This window comes from Callospermophilus lateralis, unplaced genomic scaffold, assembly GCF_048772815.1.
Source record: "Callospermophilus lateralis isolate mCalLat2 unplaced genomic scaffold, mCalLat2.hap1 Scaffold_65, whole genome shotgun sequence".
NCBI classification, from domain to species: Eukaryota; Metazoa; Chordata; class Mammalia; order Rodentia; family Sciuridae; genus Callospermophilus; species Callospermophilus lateralis.
The window spans coordinates 3,810,177-3,819,051 of NW_027514826.1; positions in this window are offsets into that span (position 1 = coordinate 3,810,177).

The following is an 8,875-nucleotide window of genomic DNA, read 5'->3' on the forward strand; positions in this document are numbered from 1 at the left end:
AGTTTATGGGAACAGTAGTGTCTCTATTGTTATTGTGTTTGTGACCTTTTTACTTGAACAGGTTGAATGTGTATAAAGTCATTGTATTTGACTTCCTTTTTTTGAGGATCTTAGTAGAACTAAGAGGTAGTTTCTCTGTTCTTTGGAATTGAATGATCAAAACTACAAGGCCAGTCCAGTATTTTTCATTATAAATGATTTAATCTATTTGCCTGGCCACTCAAAGATTATTCTTTATTTCTGAAATTCAAAAACTAGATTTTATCTCCTAGTGTTTTTTTCCCAAGGATGCATGTCCCTGGTATGCTATGGGCCAACTCAACATGTACATCGGATTTTTATTTCAGTATACTTTTTGAATACAGAATTACATTTTTAATTTGTTATATGTTCTTACATTGAAATATATGTCTTTAAGTTTACTTTGAACAACCAACTAATTGGGATGGTAAAGAAAAAAATAATGTGGAATCTCAGCATGATAACTTAGGTGGAATTCCATTTTCAGAAAATAACTTTTATCATCAAATACAAAATCTTGTTTAGTTTTCAAAAGAGAAGCAGAAAAATTTATTACTATTTATGCAGATTAGACATAAGAAGCAAAAATTAAGATACTCAAAATATTTAAAAGTTAGGTTCTTCTCATTTGTGCTTAGTCACTGTGTATTTCTATTTCTCTTTCCTCATTTTTTATTGATGCATCTTAGTTGTAGATTATGATGGAATTTGTTGTAACATATTTGTTCTTGAACAGGATATAACAATATAATTTGGTCAGTTATCACTACCCAGCTCCTCAGGCCTCTCACAGCTTTGTCCTTTTTCTCTATTGTCTCCCCCTTGATTTTTATTGATCCCCTTCCTTATGTCTTTTCTTTTTCCTTTTTTATTCTAGCTCCCACAGATGAGAGAAAATATACAACCTTGGACCTTTTGATTTGGCTTATTTTGCTTAACCTAATGGTCTTAATTCCTCTATTTTTTCCTGCAAATTATACATTTTATCCTTCTAAAGAATGGCTGAATATATCTCCTCTGTGAACACATACCACATTTTCTTTATCCATTTACCTGTTGATGAACAGCCAGCTGACTCCATAGTTTGTATTATGAATTGTGCTGCCTATAAATATGGGTATATATGAATCATATATTAAAGTTTTAATGACTTTAATTCTTTGAGAAAAAAGTACTGATAAGAATTGTACAACTGGGTCATACGGTGTTTCCGTGCCTAGATTTTGTGGCCCCATCATACTGAATTTCATAGTGGTTGTACTAATCTGCAATCCCACCAACAATGTAAAAGTTTCTTCTTTTCTCGACATCATCTCTGTTATCATTTGTATTTTGATTTTTTGTTTTTGTTGGGTGTTTTTTTTTTTGTTTGTTTGTTTTTTATTTTGTTTTTGGAATTGAATCCAAGGGCACTTACCACTGAGGCTGTAACCCCAATCACTTTTATATTTTGAGGTGGGATTTCAATAAATCATTGAGGCTGACCACTTACTTGTGTATTCTTTTTCTCAGTCTCTGGAGTCAGTTGGGTTACAAGCATTCTATACTGTACCTGCCCATGACTGCCATGAGATCAAATCTCAGTGTAGTTTTGTATTGCATTCCCTAGTTTTTAAAGGTGTTCAATATTTTTTTTTTCATGCACTTTGTTAGCCATTTGTACTTCTTCTTTTGAGAAGTATCTATTTACCTATTAGGGGGGTTATTTGGGGTTATTTGTTAGGTTTTTGGGGTTCTTATTTTAGCTATTAACACTATTTCAGGAGAACAGCAGTGATTCTCTCTCAGGTGTGTACTTTCTCTCATTACATTCCTAATTGTTTCCTTTGCTGATCAGAAGCTTTTTAATTTGATATTGTCCCATTTATTAACTCTTTGTACTATTTCCTAGGACTTTTTGGGTTCTATTGAGAAAGTTATTGACTGTGTCTAAAAGCTGGAGTGTTGACCCTGGATTTTCTTCTAGGATTTGCAGTTTCTGGTCTAATTCTTAGGATTTTGATCCATTTTGAGTTGGTTTTTGGCAGGGTGAGTCATAAGGGTCTAGTTTTATTCTTCTCATCATCAAGTGTTAAAAAGGTTATCTTTTCTCTAATATATGTTTTATACCTTTTTGAAGTATCATATGACTGTGGGTTTGTCTCTGTGTCTTCTATTCTGTACCATTGATCTATGTCTCTTTTTATGCCAATACAATGCAGTTTTTGTTACTGTAGTTCTGTAGTACAATTTGAAGTCATTTATTGTGATGCCTAAAGCATTGCTTGGTTGGCTAAGCATTGCTTTACCTACTCTAGGTCTTCTATTCTTCCAAATGAATTTTGGGATTTTTTTCTAGTTCTATGAGTAATGTTATTGGTATTTTGATGGGGGTTGTATTGAACCATATTCTGCTTGTTGGAGTAGGATCATTTTAATAATATTTTGTCTATCCATGAACATGGGAGGTCTTTCCATCTTCTGGGGTCTTCAATTTCTTCAATTTTCCATACTTTTCATTGTAGAGGTTAGATTTATTCCGAGGTTGGACAGTTGGTGGTTTATTTTGTTGTTGTTTTTTTGTTTCAAAGTCTATTGTGAGTGAGATTGATTTATGATTTTTTTTCTCTGTGGATTCACTGTTGGTATATAGGAAAGCCATTGATTTTTGTATGTTGGATTTGTATCCTGCTAATTTGTTAAATTTGTTGGTTAGCTCTAACAATCTTTTGGTGGAATTTTAGGATTTTCTAAATATTGACACTGTATAATTCTTGGAATATTGTGGATGCTATACACCATTGGTACTTGAGCTTATCAAGCAAATTCTTCAGCAAGAGGGAAAGAAACCAATGAATGAGCGAAAGAAGGTTATGAAGCATAAGTTCCAAGGCCTCACATGTGCCAGGCAAGTGCTCTGCCACTGAGCTACAGACAAAGCCTTGATTTTACATGTTATAGAATCACATTAGTAATACAGACATATATATACATAAGGCAATAATGTTTGTGTCATCGTTCCTATTTTCCTAACTTCTCCCCTCCCCTCTCTTTACTCCCATCTACCTAATCTAAGGTAATCTTAAGTATTTTTTCCTAGTGCCCCCTCCTTATTTGGAATTACCATCAACATATCAGAGAAAACATTTGGCTTTTGGTGTTTGGGGATTGGCTTATTTTGCTTATCATGATGTTCTAAAGCTCCATGCATTTACTGGAAAATGCCATAATTTCATTCTTCTTTAGGGCTGGGTAATATTCCATTGTACATTTGATTTAGCCATTCATCAATTGAAAGACACCTAGATTGGTTTCATAGTTTAGCTATTGTGAATTGAACTGCTATAAACATTGACATGGATGTGTCACTGTAGTATGCTAATTTCAAATCCTTTGAGTATAAACCAAGGAGTTGGATAGCTGGGTCAAATAGTGGTTCTATTTCAAGTTTTCTTAGGAATCTCCATCTGCTTTCCATAGTAGTTTCACCAATTTACAGTCCCACCAGCAATGTATGAGTGTTCTTTTTCACTATCTCTTTGCCGTATCTTCTTGCCTTTATTCTTGATCATTGTCAGTCTGACTGGAATGAGATGAAATCTTAGAGTAGTTTTGATTTGCCTTTCTATAATTGCTAGAGATGTTGAACATTTTGCCATATATTTGTTGATTTTATTTCTTCTGAGAAGTGTCTGTTCAGTACCTTCGAACATTTATTGATTGGGTTATTTTTGTGTAAGTTTTTTGACATTAATGCTTTATTGTATGTGCATGCAGTAAAGATATTCTCCCAATCTCTAGGGTCTCTCTTTATATTATTAATTGTTTCTTTTGCTGAGAAGACATGTTTTAGTTTGAGTCTATCCCATTTATTGATTCTTGCTTTTACTCCTTGCACTTTTGGGGGTCTTGTTAAGGAAGTCAGATCCTTGGTCAACATGGTGAAGACTAGGGCCTACTTTTTCATCTAGTAAGCAGAGTGCCCTCCTGGCACTCTCCACACCTGCTCAGAGACCCATCTGGCCAACCCTGCTGCAGGGGCAGTGACCCCTGAGGATCACAGAGCCGCTGGCTGCAAGCTGGCAATCTACCTGAGCAATTTGCACTGACAGCTGTGGGCAGATTGGAGGCTCAGGACTGCCTTTCATGGCCCTGGCTGGAAACATGCCCATTCCTCACTGAGGCACTCAGCAGGCATGACTTGCGAGCCAGTGGCAACAGAAGCTCTGTGGTAAACCAGAGGCAAGGGCGCCTGCATGCAGAAGCCCCCACGGAAATTCTTGACCACACTATGCAGGCACACACTCCTCCCAAGGCCACTGGACAGGGTGAGCCCCCAGGGAAGCGCTGGCCTATGTCTACCTACCACACTTTCAGCTTGCAGGAGGGAGCTTAGTGCTTCCAGGCCCCCAAGTATTCCAGCCAGAAAACAGAGACAAGACCACCGTCTTCTTCCTCCTGCCTCCCCCTCTCACTTTTCATGTCCCAGTTCTCAGACTACTTTACAAGGTCCATTCCTTGTCTGTTAACTTCTCATTTAGTATTTCCACCCACCAAATACATCATTGACTATTTTATAAGCAAGCATCAATTACCTCCAATTACAATTCTACCCTAGGACAAAGTTTTGTTTAAAGTTAAAGAGGTAATAACATATTTGGGTCCTTCCTTAAAAATCATGTATTATTATGATGTTTAATGAGTTGGACTTTAGACTTCCTAAGATCAGAGTAAAACTTCCAAGTAAATAGGAACTAATTATTTCAAGTCCTATCAAAAATAAACTAATTCACAATAAGGTGTGGGGGGGGGCACTAGAGAAGAACAGAGTGACTTTAGGTAGAGAGGAATGAAGGGAGGGGAGGGGTGTGGAATAGGAAGGATAGTAGAATGCAACAGACATTATTACTCTATGTATACACATGACTGCATGACTGATGTGATTCTACAACTACAACATGCAAAATCAGAAAAGTGAGAAAATTTACCCCATTTATGTGTGATATATCAAAGTGCATAAATGCATTCTACTGTCATGTATAACTAATTAAAACAAAAAATTTAAAAATTAACCTAAATGATGAAGTATTTTTAATTCTTTGAGCTAAAAAGAAAAAAAAATACATGCCAATAAATCAGTAGAAGAAACTATAGAAAAATTAAACTGCTGATTTGGGGGTAGAAAGGGCCTCCTTGGAGAAACACTAAATGTTAATATTTTATAAGCTTGACAAATTTGATTTAAATTAAGTTTACATACAAAAGGTATCCCCTGATTTAATTCCCCAAATACATAGCAAACCTTAAAAAATCAGCAAAAATGATGCTGAACTGTAAAATTAAAAAATGAATAACAAATATAAATAAGGAATTTAGGAAACAGAAAATAAAAATTGTTGGAGAAACATGCAAAGATACTCAACCTCACCAATAACTGGGGAAATGAAAATTAAGGCAATGAGAGATACCTTAATTCACCACTGGATTTGCAAAACTTAGTGCTGCAAGGGGAGAGGCCCTCTCGCCCCCTGCTGGTGGCTGAGTGCAAGGCTGAGCCTGTGCAAAGAGCCTTGTAATGTCACTATAGAAATTAACATGCATATTTCCTTTACCAGGCAAAATTTGCTTCTACACTCTGCTCTTTTAAAAACACTCATTTGTGTGTACAAATAAATAGGTATGGGGACCTTCCTTATTTATAAATAGTTAAAACCAAGAACAAGGCTGAGGCAGGAGCATCATAAGTTCAAAGCCAGCCTCAGTAATTTAGCCTCAGTAATTTAGCAAAGCCCTAATCAATTCCACAAGACCCTGTCTCTAAATAAAATATTAAAAAGGCTGGGGCTGTGGATTCAATCCCTGGTACCCACTCCTCCAAAAGTTAATAAAATACTTTTTAAATTATTTTAAAAGGTTTCCCAAAACACACCAAGCATACCACATAGGTAAAAGGAAGCTCTATTTTGCTTCTGTGTGTGATGTGAATTCCTGCCTATGGGAGCATCTGAGAAATACCATCTCAATTCTCCATCATTTCACTGTATGAGAAAGTATTCATGTGGAATTGACATATTTTAAACACTTACCTTGGAAAAATTAAGCAAAAGAGTGTGGAAATAAGAAAGTACAAATCTGATTCAATTAAAATATCACATAAAATATACTATATATATCTTTTGTAATTTATACACACAAGATTATTCAAATATCACATGAGAATATGTTTGTTTTGCAAGTGGTTTTAATTCTTTTGCCACAATTTCCCCATGTTTTTACATTACCACATCTTTTTTTCTAGACTTAAAAATATTCAATAGAATTTGCCATAAGTTAAAAATGAAAAAAAAAACATTCTGCTGAAAATATCACATTTAATTTAAAATGTGATATTTGAATATCAATAATTGAAGTTGCTGGAGAGGGGGGTCACATTTAGATGAAGGTCCCAAGATAGCTCTGAGATCTAAATAAGAAAATATCTCTTATGAACTGTAACAAAACTCTCACCTTAAAATAAAACACTCTGAAATGTATACAATTATATCCATATTCAATAGCTTTACAGTATCAAGTCTGGGTTTACAGAAATAATAAAAAAATAGCTTTACATCCAGAAAACAGGTTCTAAGACCCGTTTATACCAAAATGACAAAATTTGAAACCCAGCACCCTGTGCAAAAGTCTGTTCCATTCCTAACCCGTCACAAAGACACCACTGCTTAAAAACACAGATCCTGGGACATCCAGTAAATGCCATTTGTCATCTGAGCAAAGAAAATGCCAGTAAAATTAGCTCTGACACTTCATTTGAATGAAGGATCTGATTCAAACCAAGAGTCTGAATCCACCGAGGGTTCCTGGGATTGCTGGGTACCATTCCTGGGAGTGTGGTATCATGCACTTGGTTCCCATTGAGTGTAACAATAGTTAGGTGGTTCCAAACCAGCTTCTAGAACTCATAACGGATGGTCAGGTACCTTTATCAAGGCAGAAAGATCTCACAGACCAGTCCGAAGTGGCTCTGTTCAAACTGCCTGGGTCATCTTTCAAAAAGAGATGTGTTACCTGACTCACAGGGAGCCCTCAGGTTTATGATTCTTCTGACCAAGCGGGTCACCTAGACACTCCCTGGGAGCCACTGTCACCCTTCCAGGCATTCTGGTCTCCCTTGAGGTCATCTGTGTGTACCTGGTGTGCATGCACGTGTGTGTGCCTGGTCACCTCTGCACACAGTCACCCTATCGCGCACTGTGCTTGTTGGCACACAACAGGGGTGCACTTTGCACAGAAGTCTTATTGTAGGCAGAGTGAGGAAACTGAGTGTGAGCACTGGCATTCAATGTCCTTGAAAATCAGTCAAATCAATGCAGGTAGTTGTTTTGTTTTGTTTTCTCCTGTTTCTTTAAATTTAAAAAAAAAGCAGAGGCATTTTTTAGCCACTTATTTAAAATCTTAATGAAGAAATGTGAACCCAAGGGCACAGAAATGACTCGCTGACTCAAGAGTTATTATAGAGGTGCATAAAACAAGTTCTAAATGCAGCCAGAGGTGGGAACTTGAACAATTAGCATTTTAGGAAGAACTAGGTTTGTTCTAAGTTCTTTGTGGCTAATGTCATTCGCTGTGAAAGTTTCACGTGCCTCAATAACAGTGACTGGCTTGTTGTAAGGTTCTATTGTGATCGATACTTTCTGTTTCCTATAAATCTTAATAAGAACAGGATCAATGTTTCATCCTTTCTTTCTCTAGAAGACAGGGGCCCTCCAGGTGACTGCCTGGCTTAAAGTGGGGGGTTGTGTGCTTCTGGTGGGCAGCAAACCAAGAACAAGACAGCAAAGTATAGAATTCAAACAGCTACCCGCTGTGGAAGACCAGGATCCTGAGCAAACATGTGGAAGATAGGTGACTTCCTAAGTACTGTAAAGAAAAAGTACTTCATCACATAATAGACCAACTGTGCTAGGAGTGCACAGTAGTGCCTGACCACTCTGACCTGAGTGGGAAACAAGCATAGTGTTAACGGTACACCCAGAGACTCGCATCAAGATGTAACTCACTCCCCACGGCAAACTTAGGTCAAGGCAAATTATACAAAAAGGGTCTTCTGGCTTTAGGTAGTGTGGACAGGGGGAGTGTGCAGGGAACTTCCTACCCTCTCCTTGCTTTGGGCTCACTCCCTCACTCTCCAAGAGTCATTTCTTCATGGAACTTGGGAGTCCTGTGGCTTCCCAACTGTCTGAGATGGAAGCCTTTCCATCACTTCAGGCCATGATCTGGAACTCTCCTGGGCCTCTGTCTCACCCACAGCAGCCTATACTCCAGAGGTCTGGTTCCTGCTGACAGCTGGGAAGGAACAAACATAGGCATCACAAATCCCATTTTCCAGCTCATGTCACAAACTCTTCTGAGCCATGGAATGAGCTGTCATCTCAGGAGTGCCCAAAGCGGAGGTGGTGATGGTCTTGCAATTCTGAGGTATCTAGCTGCTGGGAATCTGCTAGGGTAGCCCAAGAGGCTGCACCAGGATGTCCGTGATTCCCAGGATGTCCACGATGTGACGTGGGCACTTCTCTACAGCAAGCAGAGAGGAGCAGCTCCGACTCTCCCTGCTCCTTCTTGGTAGGCTAGTAACAGGTGGCCTGTAGGACGCTTAAGCACACAGAAAATGGGAAAAACCGCATCAGCTTCACTCTGTACCTGCAGCATCAGACCTGGCTTAGCCAGCTCTAGAGGTAGAAGCCATGAAGTGCCCATCTGCATTGTCAAGTAGCCACCTCTTCTCACACAGAAGCGACTTCACAGCCACCCCATAGCCAATTCCTCTGCCAGGGTCCCCCAATCTCCAGTAACCAAGGAAATCTCTGCCAAAGAGTAA